An 11,651-nucleotide genomic window follows, 5' to 3' on the forward strand; every position below is an offset into this window, starting at 1 on the left:
TAATTTATGCTTTTGTTGCTTGTGCTTTCAGTGTTGTATCTAAAAAAAATCACTGCCAAGACCAATGTCAAAGAACTTCCTTCCTATTTTTCTTGTAGGTGTTTTACAGTATCAGGTCTTTGTTTGTGTCTTTAATCCATTTTGAGTTAATTCTGTGAGTGGTATAAGACAGGGGTTGGATTTCATTCTCCTGCATGTGCTTATCCAGTTTTCCCAGCCCAGTTATTGAAGAGACTATCCTTTCTCCATTCTTAGCTTCCTTGTCAAATATTAGTTGACTGTAAATTCAAGGGTTTATTTCTGTGCTTTTGACTCTGTTACATTGGTCTATGTGTCTATTAGCCAATACCATACTATTTTGATACTTTTTTGTAATCTGGTTTGAAATAAGGAAGTGTGATACCTTTAGCTTTGTTATTCTTTTTCATGATTGAGTTGCCTATTTGGGGTCTTCTGTGTTTCCATACAAATTTTAGGATTGCTTTTTCTATTTCTGTGAAAAATGCTATGGGAATTTTGACACAGAGTGCACTGAATCTGTAGATGGCTTTAGGTAGTGTATACATTTGAACAGTGTTCATTCCTCTGATTCATGAACACAATATTACACAATATTACTTTTTCCTTTCTGATTTGGGTGCCTTTTATTGCTCTATCTTGCTTAATTGCTCTAGCTATGACTTCAAGTACTGTGTTGAATGAGAGTGGTTAGAGTGGGCACTCTTGTTGTCTTCCTGATCTTGGAGGAAAGTTTTTCAACCTTTCACTGTTAAGTATGATGCTGGCTGTGAGCTTGTCATATATGACCTTTATTATGTTGAGGTATGTGCCTTATATGCCCAATTTGTTGAGTGTTTCTATCATAAAAAGATACTGTATTTTGTCATACTATTTACGCATATTGAGATGCTCATGTAATTTTCATCTTTCATTCTATTAATGTGGTGCATCACATTTATTGACTTGTGTATGTTGAATCATTTACAACCCATGGATAAATCTCACTTGGTCATGATGTATAATCTTTTCAATGTGTTGTTGAATTCAGTTTGCTAATATTTTGTTGAGAATTTTTGTACCTATTGTGAAATAAAATTTATATTTTATGGCAAGACAAGAAAAATTTAAACATAAAAAATTTTCCCTGCCCTTTGGCCACCTCTCTCCCCCTACTGTGCATTGTGTATCTGCATCATGCATCAACCAAACCTCCCCGTTGGCAGAAATACCTTCTCTACCATAAAGGAGAATATTTTCCTAGCATCAACAAGACAACACCTTAAAAGATAACATTCCTTTTTAATCTTGTAAGGGGTCACATGACCCACCACTTTGTACTTGTGTAAACTGTCAATAATACATTATTTAATGTACAGCCCTCTGTCTCAAAAAACTTATATAACTGTGCTTTGACTTCTAATGGACAGAAGAGTTCTCAGAGCTTTCTGAGAGGCTGTTCCCAGGTGATAATCCTCAATTTGGCTTGAATAACACTTTTTATTTCTTTCATCAGTTGGCTGATTAATTTTTCATTGATACTATATTCGTCAGAGATTTTAGACTATAGTTTTCTTGTGCTGTCCTTATCTCAAGTGCTGGCCTCCTAAAATGAGTTTGCAATGTTCCCTTCTCTTCTGTTTTTTGAAAGAGTTTGTGAATGATTGCCATTAATTCTTCTTTAAATATTTAATAGAATTCACCAGTGAAACCATCTGGTCCTGGGGTTTTCTGTATTGGAAGGTTTTGATTACAGATTTACTCTCCTTACTGGTTATTGTCTCTTCAGATTTTCTATTTCTTCATGATTTAGGCTTCATAAGTTGTATGTTTCTAGAAATTTATCCATTTCACTAGGTTGTCTGATTTGTTGGCATTCAGTTATTCACAGTAGTCTCTTATGATGCTTTGTATTTGTGTAGTATCAGTTGTAGTGTCTCCTCTTTCATTTCTGGTTTTATTTGAGTCTTTTCCTTAGGAAGAGTAGGTAAAGGTTTGTCCGTTTTTCTTTTTTTAAAAAACAGCTCTTGGTTTTGTTGATTTTTAAAAATTGTCTTTCTGGTCTCTATTTCATTTATTTCTGCTCAGATATTAGTTATTTTAGTTATTTTCTTCCTTCTGCTTACTTTGGACTTAGTTTTTTTTTTCTAGTTCCTTATGATATAAAGTTAGGTTGTTTGAGATTTCTGTTTTCTTAATATATGCATTTATTACTATAAACTTTCAGACCTGCTTTTGCAGCATCCCATAGGTTTTGGTATATTGTGTTTCCATTTTCATTTGCTTTGAGATAGTTTTTGATTTCCCTTTGATTTCTTTTTTGACCCATTGGTTGTTCAGTAATGTGTTATTTAATTTCTACATTTTTGTAGATTTTTCAGACTTCCTCTTGTTACTTATTTCTAGTTTTTTACTATTGTGGTCAGAAAAGGTACTTGGTATGATTTCAATCTTCTTAAATTTGCTGAGACTTGTTTTGTGATCTATTATGTCATATCCTGGGGCTTGTTCCATGTGCACTAGAGAAGAATGTGTATTCTGCTTCTATGGGATGGAATGTTCTATAGATGTCTCTTAGGTCAATTTGGTCTAATGTATGGTTCAAATTCAACATTTCCTTGTTGATTTTCTGTCAGGATGATCTGTCCATTGTTGAGGGTGGGGTATTGAAGTTCCCTGCTATTATTGTCTATATTTTCCCTTCAGATCTGTTAGTATTTGCTTAATATATTTTGGTGCTCCAATGTTGGGTTTGCATATGTTTGTAATTGTTATATCTTTTTGTTTGTTTGTTTGTTTTGCGGTACGCGGGTGTCTCACTGTTGTGGCCTCTCCCGTTGCGGAGCATAGGCTCCGGACGCGCAGACTCCGGATGCGCAGCTCAGCAGCCATGGCTCATGGACCCAGTCACTCCACAGCATGTGGGATCTTCCTGGACCGGGACACGAACCCGTGTCCCCTGCATCGGCAGGCGGATCATCCACTGCGCCACCAGGGAAGCCCTGTTATATCTTCTTGATGAATTGATCCCTTTATCATTATCTATTGACCTTCTGTCTCTTTTTACCATTTTTGGCTTATAGTCTCTATTTGGTCTGATATAATTATAGCTACCCCTGCTTTTTTTGGTCTCCACTTGCATGGAATCTCTTTTTCCATCTCTCTCTTTTTTTTTTTTTTTTTTGTTACGTGGGCCTCTCACTGTTGTGGCCTCTCCCCTTGCGGAGCACAGGCTCCGGATGCACAGGCTCAGCGGCCATGGCTCACGGGCCCAGCCGCTCCGCGGCACGTGGGATCCTCCCGGACCGGGGCACGAACCTGTGTCCCCTGCATCGGCAGGCGGACTCTCAACCACTGCGCCACCAGGGAAGCCCCATCTCTTTTTTTTTTTTGCGGTACGGGGGCCTCTCACTGCCCTGGCCTCTCCCGTTGCAGAGCACAGGCTCCGGACGCGCAGGCTCAGCGGCCATGGCTCACAGGCCCAGCCGCTCTGCGGCACGTGGGATCTTCCCGGACCGGGGCACGAACCCGTGTCCCCTGTATCGGCAGGCGGACTCTCAACCACTGTGCCACCAGGGAAGCCCCTCTTTTTCCATCTCTTTACCTGAGCTTTTGTGAGCTGAAGTGAATCTCTTGTATGAAGCATATAGTTGAGTCTTTTTTTTCTTTAATCCATCCAGTCATTCTGTGCCTTTTGATTGGTAAATTCAGCCTATTTAGGTTTGGAGATATTATAGACATGTAAGGACTTGCTAATGCCTCTGGTTCATTGTTTTCTGGTTCTTTTGTATCTCCACCCTCTCCCCCTTCTGCATATCTTTTTAAATTGGTGATTTTCCATGGTGGTGTGTTCTGTTTCTTTATCTTTTGTGCATCTACTCTAGGACATCTCATAGATAAAACAGTCTATTTTTAAGCTGATAGCAACTTAACTTTGCTTACAAAAGCTTCAGATTTTTACTCCCCCATTTTATTTTATTTTATTTTTTTATTTTTTTTTTGCGGTATGCGGGCCTCTCACTGTTGTGGCCTCTCCCGTTGCAGAGCACAGGCTCCGGACGTGCAGGCTCAGTGGCCATGGCTCACGGGCCCAGCCACTCCGTGGCATGTGGGATCTTCCCGGACCGGGGCACGAACCCGTGTCCCCTGCATCGGCAGGCGGACTCTCAACCACTGCGCCACCAGGGAAGCCCACCTCCATTTTATTTTTTTGATGTCATTATTGGTATTAGTTATAATTACACCTCTTTTAATATTGGTGTTAGTTGTAATTATACTAGCTATAATTATTTTTTAATATTCTTTTCCTTTGCCCTTTATACTATAGTTAAGTGGTTAACACACCATGCAATTACAGAATTAGAGTTTTCTAAGTTTGACTTTATATTTACCTTTACCAGTGTATTGTATACTTTTGTATATTTTTATGTCATTTCATTTCAGCTTGAAGAGCTTCCTTCAACATTTCTTATAGGTCTGGTGGTTATTAACTCCCTCAGCTTTTGTTTGCCTAGGAAAGTCTGTATTTCTCTTTCATATCTGAAGGATAACTTTGCCAAATAGAATATGCTTGGCTGGCAGTTTTTTTCTTGGAACACTAAGGATATATCATTCCACTCTCTCGGATGTCTAATTCTCTCCCCAGGTTTGGGAAGTTCTTAGCTGCCATTTCTTTAAGTCTGTCCCCTTCTTCCTCTCTTCTCCTTCTGGACCCTGATTATTCTAATATTTGTTCTTTAATGGTGTCCCAAAAATCATGAATGCTTTCTTCTCTTTTTTTCATTCTTTTTCTTTGTTCCCTCTAACTGGGTTATTTCAAAATTCCTACCCTCTACCTCGCTTATTCTGTCTGCAGGTGCCCTACTCTACTGCACATGTTCTGTACTGCATTTTTCATTTCATTTATTGAATTCTTCAGCTCTAAAATTTCTGCTTGGCTCTTTTTGATGATTTCTATCTCTGGTAAATATCTCATTTTGAACCTGTGCTTTTGTGTGTGTGTGATTTCATTGAATTGTCTTTCTGAGGGTTTTTTAAATTTTTTTAGTAGCTCATTGAGTTTCTTCATAACAGTTATTTTGAATTCTTCATCAACCACATTGCAAATTTTGTGTTTTGAGCTCTGTTATTAGAGGATTATTATTATCTTTTGGTGATAACCTGTTTCTTTGATCCTTTATGTTCCTTGTAGTTTTGCTTTGCTGCTTTTGCATTTGAAGAAGCAGACGCCTCTTTAAATCTTTGCTAGTTGCCTTCAGATAGGTATTCAGTTCACTGGTGCTGATATTTTCCGGGGTTTTCTCTGCCTTTGTGTAGATACACCTGTTCCACTCATGTTGTTCCCTCTTGTGGCGGAATTCTTAAGCTTTTAAGTCTTCCCTGGTTCTTACAACTCACCAGGCTGGCTACTTGAAACCTCCCTTTTGTTTTCTAAAAGTGGTACTATAGCTCGAGCTTTAATTTCTTCCTTGCCCACAAACCCTCGCCCGTTTTCTAAGCACATTCACTGTCGACGGAAGCTTTCTCTTGTCGCCACACTTGGGAGTGTACAAGGAGCCAGTTGCAGACTGGAGGGAGCTCTGGGTTTAGCCCTCAAGGTGTTGGGGGTGCCTGTGGACTTGGTAGGGAGATCCCTGGCTGTGGGACTCCCAGAGGCTTGTGGATGGACTTCCTGCTGACTATGTTCCCTTTAATGCCCTTTGACCGTCTTACCTGTCCATTTCCTGATCTCCTCTCTCCTCCCATTCATGGAGGTTCTACCTTGGTCCTCTTGATGCTGCTGGAGAGAAACAAGTTTCTTCAGCTGTGTCCTGCATCCCTGGTCACTCACCACTCTCCTTTTTTCCTGCAGGAGAATTCACCGCCGCCTGATAGGTCAGCCCCGTGCAGTGTTGCGGTGGTGGGGGGAGACTGGTGTTGGTAAAGGTCTTACTGTCTTGGCTGCATTCAGACTCTCTTTCCTTTAATGAGGTACTTGTATCTTTTCTCAGGTAGGCTGGACTTCTAACATTTCTCTCTTGACTATGGGTATCTGCCCAGTTTATTCTCCAGGCTTTTTCCTGACCACGTGACAGGGGTTGCGGCAAGTTTGCTGCTCTGCTTGTTCCATCCTGTACTGAGGTCTGTCTGCTTATTACTGGATACACAGGTGAGTGAGACGACTCCTGTGTCCCTTGGCACGTGTTGCTGGATCCCACAGCTCCCACCAAGGTACTGTGGTTCATGGATGGATGTCTAATTCCTTGTTGACAAAAGGGGGACAAAGAGAGGAGTGTCTTATGCTGCCACGATGCTGTCATCCTATCTACAATGTGAGGTTTTTATATCACGTGCACTTGAGATAATAACGACAATCAAGCTTATTAACATATCCATCACCTTGCATAGTTAATTGTTGTTACACACAAAAATTTAACATCTTCTTTTTGCAAATTTCAAGTATACGATACAGTATTATTAACTGTATCACCATGCTGTACATTAAATCTCCAGTACGTATTTAAACTTTGTACCTTTTGACTAATAGGTCCCCATTTTCCCCTCTGCCCCAGCCCCTGGCAACCACCATTCTACTCTCGGCTTCTGTGAATTTGACTATTATAGATTCCACATATAAGTGGTACTATATAGTACTTGGCTTTAAGTGTGAGACTTGTCTTTAAGTGTGAGACTTATTTCACTTAGCATAATGTCCTCCAGGTTCCTTTCTGTTGTCACAAATAACAGAATTTCCTTTTTTTGGAGACTGAATGATAAATGATATTTCTTTGTATATGTACACCACATTTTCTTTTTCCATTCATCTGTCATTGAACATATAGCTTGTTTCTGTATCTTGGCTACTGTGAATAATGCTGCAATGAACATGGGAGTGCAGGTATCTCTTTGAGGTACTGATTTCATTTCCTTTGGATATATACTCAGAAGGAGCGTTGCTGTATTATAGGGTAATTCTATTTTTAATCTTTCATGACCATCCATACTGTTTTCCATAATGCTTTAACTGTTTACATTCCCACCAATAGTGTACAAAGGTTCTATTGTCTACACATTCCCTCACCCTCAGCTTCATCCAAATATCCTATACTTTACACAGAACCTGGAATATAAAAGATACTTTATTTGCTGGGTGACTGTGTAGTCAAAGGAGGATTGTTAAAGCTGTCATTCTGTTTGTTGTTCTGGGGACGTTGCTATATTTTAAAGCATTAACATTTTTTCTTAAAGACATTTGCCTACAGTGTCAGTGCTCCATTTTTGAGGATATTTTCTTTGGCCCCTAGAGGGAGCTCCCGCCTCCTCTAGAGGTCTTCTCATCAGTACTTTCCTCCAGGATTTTGTTATTCCATGCCTAAAGAGAACTGAAAATCTCTTAACAGCAAAAGCATTTCCTGGACGTGTATTTAGGGGCATGGATTTCTCTCTAGGTCATACAGCCACAGAAAGACTAGTTCACGGCCGTTGATCTTTGGAGCTGCCTCTCTCAGGAAGGCCTTGAATTGTTGGATTTAGTTATCTATTTAATATATATTATTTGAATGCTTGCCAGGTGCCAGGCACAATTCTAAGGCTTGGAATTCGGCAATAAACAAGGGATAGGAGATCCCTGTTTCCTAAAGAGCACACCCTGGGATATTGTACCCTTTCTGCCTTAGTCCTTAGAAAAAAACTAAATACAGGTCCAACCTTAGCAAGCTTGCCAGGTCCAAAGCCTCCTAGTAATCCCAGGGAGTCCTGGCCTCTACCACTCCAAAGGTGGTTCTTAAATATAAATTGTCATTGTGTTAACATAAGACCAACGGCTCCCCCGCCCCCCCCACTAATTTCCCCTGAACAAAGCTGAATGGCCCAGGTGTGGGAATCTGATCAAACAAGCCCATCTGTAGGTCAGATGATAGAACAGGCTTTTCTGAGAATTTTGCCCAACAGGGACCAGTCATTAACTTGAACCCATCAGATTCCCTCCCCTTGGAATTTGACTGAGATGCAAAAAGAATTGGTTCCTTGGTGGTAGGGGGATATTACCCCCAAGGAATGTCAGTGCCACAAGGGAGCAAGGACTTTGAGTATGCAGGGGATAATCCTATCAATAGTACCCTATATCTTTTTTTTTTTTTTTTTTTTTGCCCCATCGCATGGCATGTCGGATCTTACTTCCCCAACCAGGGATCAAACCCACACCCCCTGCATTGGAAACATGGAGTCTTAACCACTGGACTGCCAGGGAAGTCCCAGTAGTACCTATCTTTTTCGAGGTTAAAGGATTAAGTGAGATATATATACAATGCTTAGCACCGAGCTCACATATATGGCTCTTATTTTCCCTGTTTCACATATAAGGAGAATGAGTGTATTAGAGTTCTCCAGAGAAACAGAACCAATAGGAGATTATGTATATATATATATATATATAGAGAGAGAGAGAGAGAGAGAGAGAGAGAGAGAGAGAGGGAGAGATTTATTATCAGGGACTTGGTTCATCCACTTATGGAGACTGAGAAGTCCCATGACCTGCCATCTGCAAGATGGAGACCCAGTAAAGCCAGTGGTGTCGTTTCAGTCCAAGTGCAGGAGGTGACCCATATTTCAGCTAGAAAACAGGCAGAGAGAGTGAATTCTCCCTTACTCCGCATTAGGGAGGGCAATCTGCTTTACTTAGTCTCCCAATTCAAATGTAAGTCTCACCAAGAAACACCCTCACAGACACACCCAGATATTTGGTTAAACATTATTCTAGGTATCACATGGCTCCATCAAACTGATACAAAATTAACTACAAATCACACTGAAACTCAGAGAACTCAAATAACTTGCCCATGTATGAACAGATAATAGGCAGCAGAGCTGGGATTTGAACCCAAGTCTCTAAGTCAGAGTAGCTCTGGGCACAGGTAGGGTGAGACAGGGATAGAGTCACTGAGGTAGGCCAGGATTAAAATGTTTAGAGGTCATCTACAACAAGAGTGACACCCTCGACTGGGAGATTCCTAATCCTTTAAGGAGGAATTTGACTTCTGGAAAGGACCTAAAATAATTTCATAATAATCAATGGAAAAAAGATGTTTTGGGGGTTTCCCTGGTGGCGCAGTGGTTGAGAGTCCGCCTGCCGATGCAGGGGACACGGGTTCGTGCCCCGGTCCGGGAAGATCCCACATGCCATGGAGTGGCTGGGCCCGTGAGCCATGGCCGCTGAGCCTGAGCGTCCAGAGCCTGTGCTCTGCAACGGGAGAGGCCACAACAGTGAGAGACCCGTGTACTGCAAAAAAAAAAAAAAAAAAAAAAAAAAAAAAGATATTTTGGGGAGTAATCAAAGGGGAAATTAAAATATTTCTTGTTCTCTTATGTGCTTTTGACACTGGCTCTGAAGATCATTTCAAATTCTAGGGAGGGATTCTATGCAGTGTCATTACTATTGGAAAAATGTACTGTTTCCCAAGGTACTACTTTGAAGGACAGCATTCATACAGAGGTGTTCATATATGCGTACGTGTATTCGTTCGCTGAACACCTTATGTGTTGAGATTCAGTGATGAGTGAGATACAGTCTCCTTTCCTGAAGTTTGTGATCTGCCTGGGGGACAGATATGTAAATAGTGAATTTTATTACATTGAGACTAGTGTTATAATAAAACTCCTTCCAGCCATAAAATTCTTTGATTGTATACATGTAACATCAATCTGAATTTCGGGGGGGCGGGGGGCACAAGTCAAGGTATAACTATAAATAAGTAAATAAGTAAATGTATCTATAAATAATTTTTAAAGATTCATTCCACCTGAGGGCTTTCAGAAAGGCTTGACAGGGGAAGTGACATTTGAAGACTCAAAGTAGCCTAATAAAAATATATGCCAGAGACAGAGGTATTCAATAAATGTTTCTTAAATAAACCAGTGACATAAGGATGTATCAGTCTTTCTTGATGCCAGTATATATAGTGTTGAGCCTTTATAAAAGCTGACTATGCTATTTCTTTCTTTCTTTTTTTATTGTAGCCAATATTTATTTATTTATTTATTATAGGAAAGAGGATTAATTGATTGAGTGCATGCGTGTGTGTCTGTGTTATGCATATATTTTTTTTGAATTTTATTTTTTTATGCAGCAGGTTCTTAGTAGTCATCCATTTTATACACATCAGTGTATACATGTCCCAGTCTCCCAATTCATCACACCACCACCCCCATATCCTATTTAAATTATGTCTACTCTGGTAGAAAAAGCTCTTTTGATGCTTCAGTCTAAAGTAGACACAGCTAGCTAACTGAATGAATAAATGAATGTAGCATAAGCTACCAAATATAGGCCAAGTGGATTTATGCTGCTTGCCCTAGAGCCTCAACAATTATGATCAGGGCCCAGCAGCCTTGGTTTCAGGCCCCCAGCCTTTCGTTAAATCACCTCTAAGGACTTTCTAGAATTAAGCCAAGATATAAAGGACTTAACACGTTCTTAGGCTACATTCTCAGTATTTGCTCAAGATTAACTGCCCTTTAGTGCTACTTTTCTGAGTATTTTCAGGCCCTTCCTGATGAAGTCACAGGATAGGACCAAAACAAGAGCTGGGCCACTCTCTTCTTCATTCTCACCTCATTAAGTTTGGGCATCGCCATAGCAGCAGAGTAGCTCCTGTTCTGACTTAGCTCCAGTGGGACCAAACTGTGTTTCTCCAGTGGGGTGAAACAGCAGCATCAGTATCACCTGGAGCACTGCCTGCTTAACATGCAGATTCCTGGCCCCAGTCACGTCAACTAAATAAAAACTGTCGTAGGTGAGGCCTAGAATGTACAATTTTAACAAGCACCCTATGTGACTCTGATTATGTACATCAAATCTAAGATCCATTAAGAAAGAGAAAAGAGCTTCTTACACTTTCCTTCTGTAGTTTCTGATTTTCTTGGGAAATGGCCAACTGTATGGCAGCCCCTATCCTAGAGGCCAACCTTCACCTCAGCCCTCTTTTCACATAATAACTCTGTGATGTGTTATTAACCTTGCTTTATAAGTGACAAGATTGGTTACAACAGGTTGAGTCCTCTTAAAATTCACATGTAGTTCAAGGCCCTTAGAACTGGAGGGTCTGATTTGAGGGATGTTAAGTGATTGTTCAAAATGACTTGCTTGCAGAGGAAGGGCGTATGGTGGGCATGACTAAAATCCCTGGGGTGCAGGGCAGTGACATCTCCAGTGCTTGAAGAAGACCAGACTGCCAGCTCTTGAGAGAGGTTTTATTTTTTTTAACATTTTTTTCTTTTTTTTCTTTAATTCGTAAAAAGCGTTATACATTTATAAGGAAAATTAAAACATTATAGAAATAGGAGATGGAAAACAAAAGTCAACAATTAAATGTCCTCAGCAGGAGAGAGTTTAAATAAAATATAGCACATTTCTCTTCTATAGAATTTTATGTAGCTATTAAGAAGATTGAGGTAAAGGTGTATGTGTTAATACAGGAAGAGCTTTAAGGCATGTCAGGTAAAAAGCAAGTATCAGGATATTACTATAGTATGATTCTATATCTGTTTAAAAAACAAAGGTGCACATGTATATATGTACACATATAAGGTATATACATTCATAGAAACAGGAGGGAAATGAACTCAACTATTGACAATGGAATGGAAGTGAGATGAATAAAATGAGATTTTCTTCTTTG

This window comes from Mesoplodon densirostris, chromosome 13 (genome assembly GCF_025265405.1).
Source record: "Mesoplodon densirostris isolate mMesDen1 chromosome 13, mMesDen1 primary haplotype, whole genome shotgun sequence".
Classification (NCBI taxonomy): domain Eukaryota; kingdom Metazoa; phylum Chordata; class Mammalia; order Artiodactyla; family Ziphiidae; genus Mesoplodon; species Mesoplodon densirostris.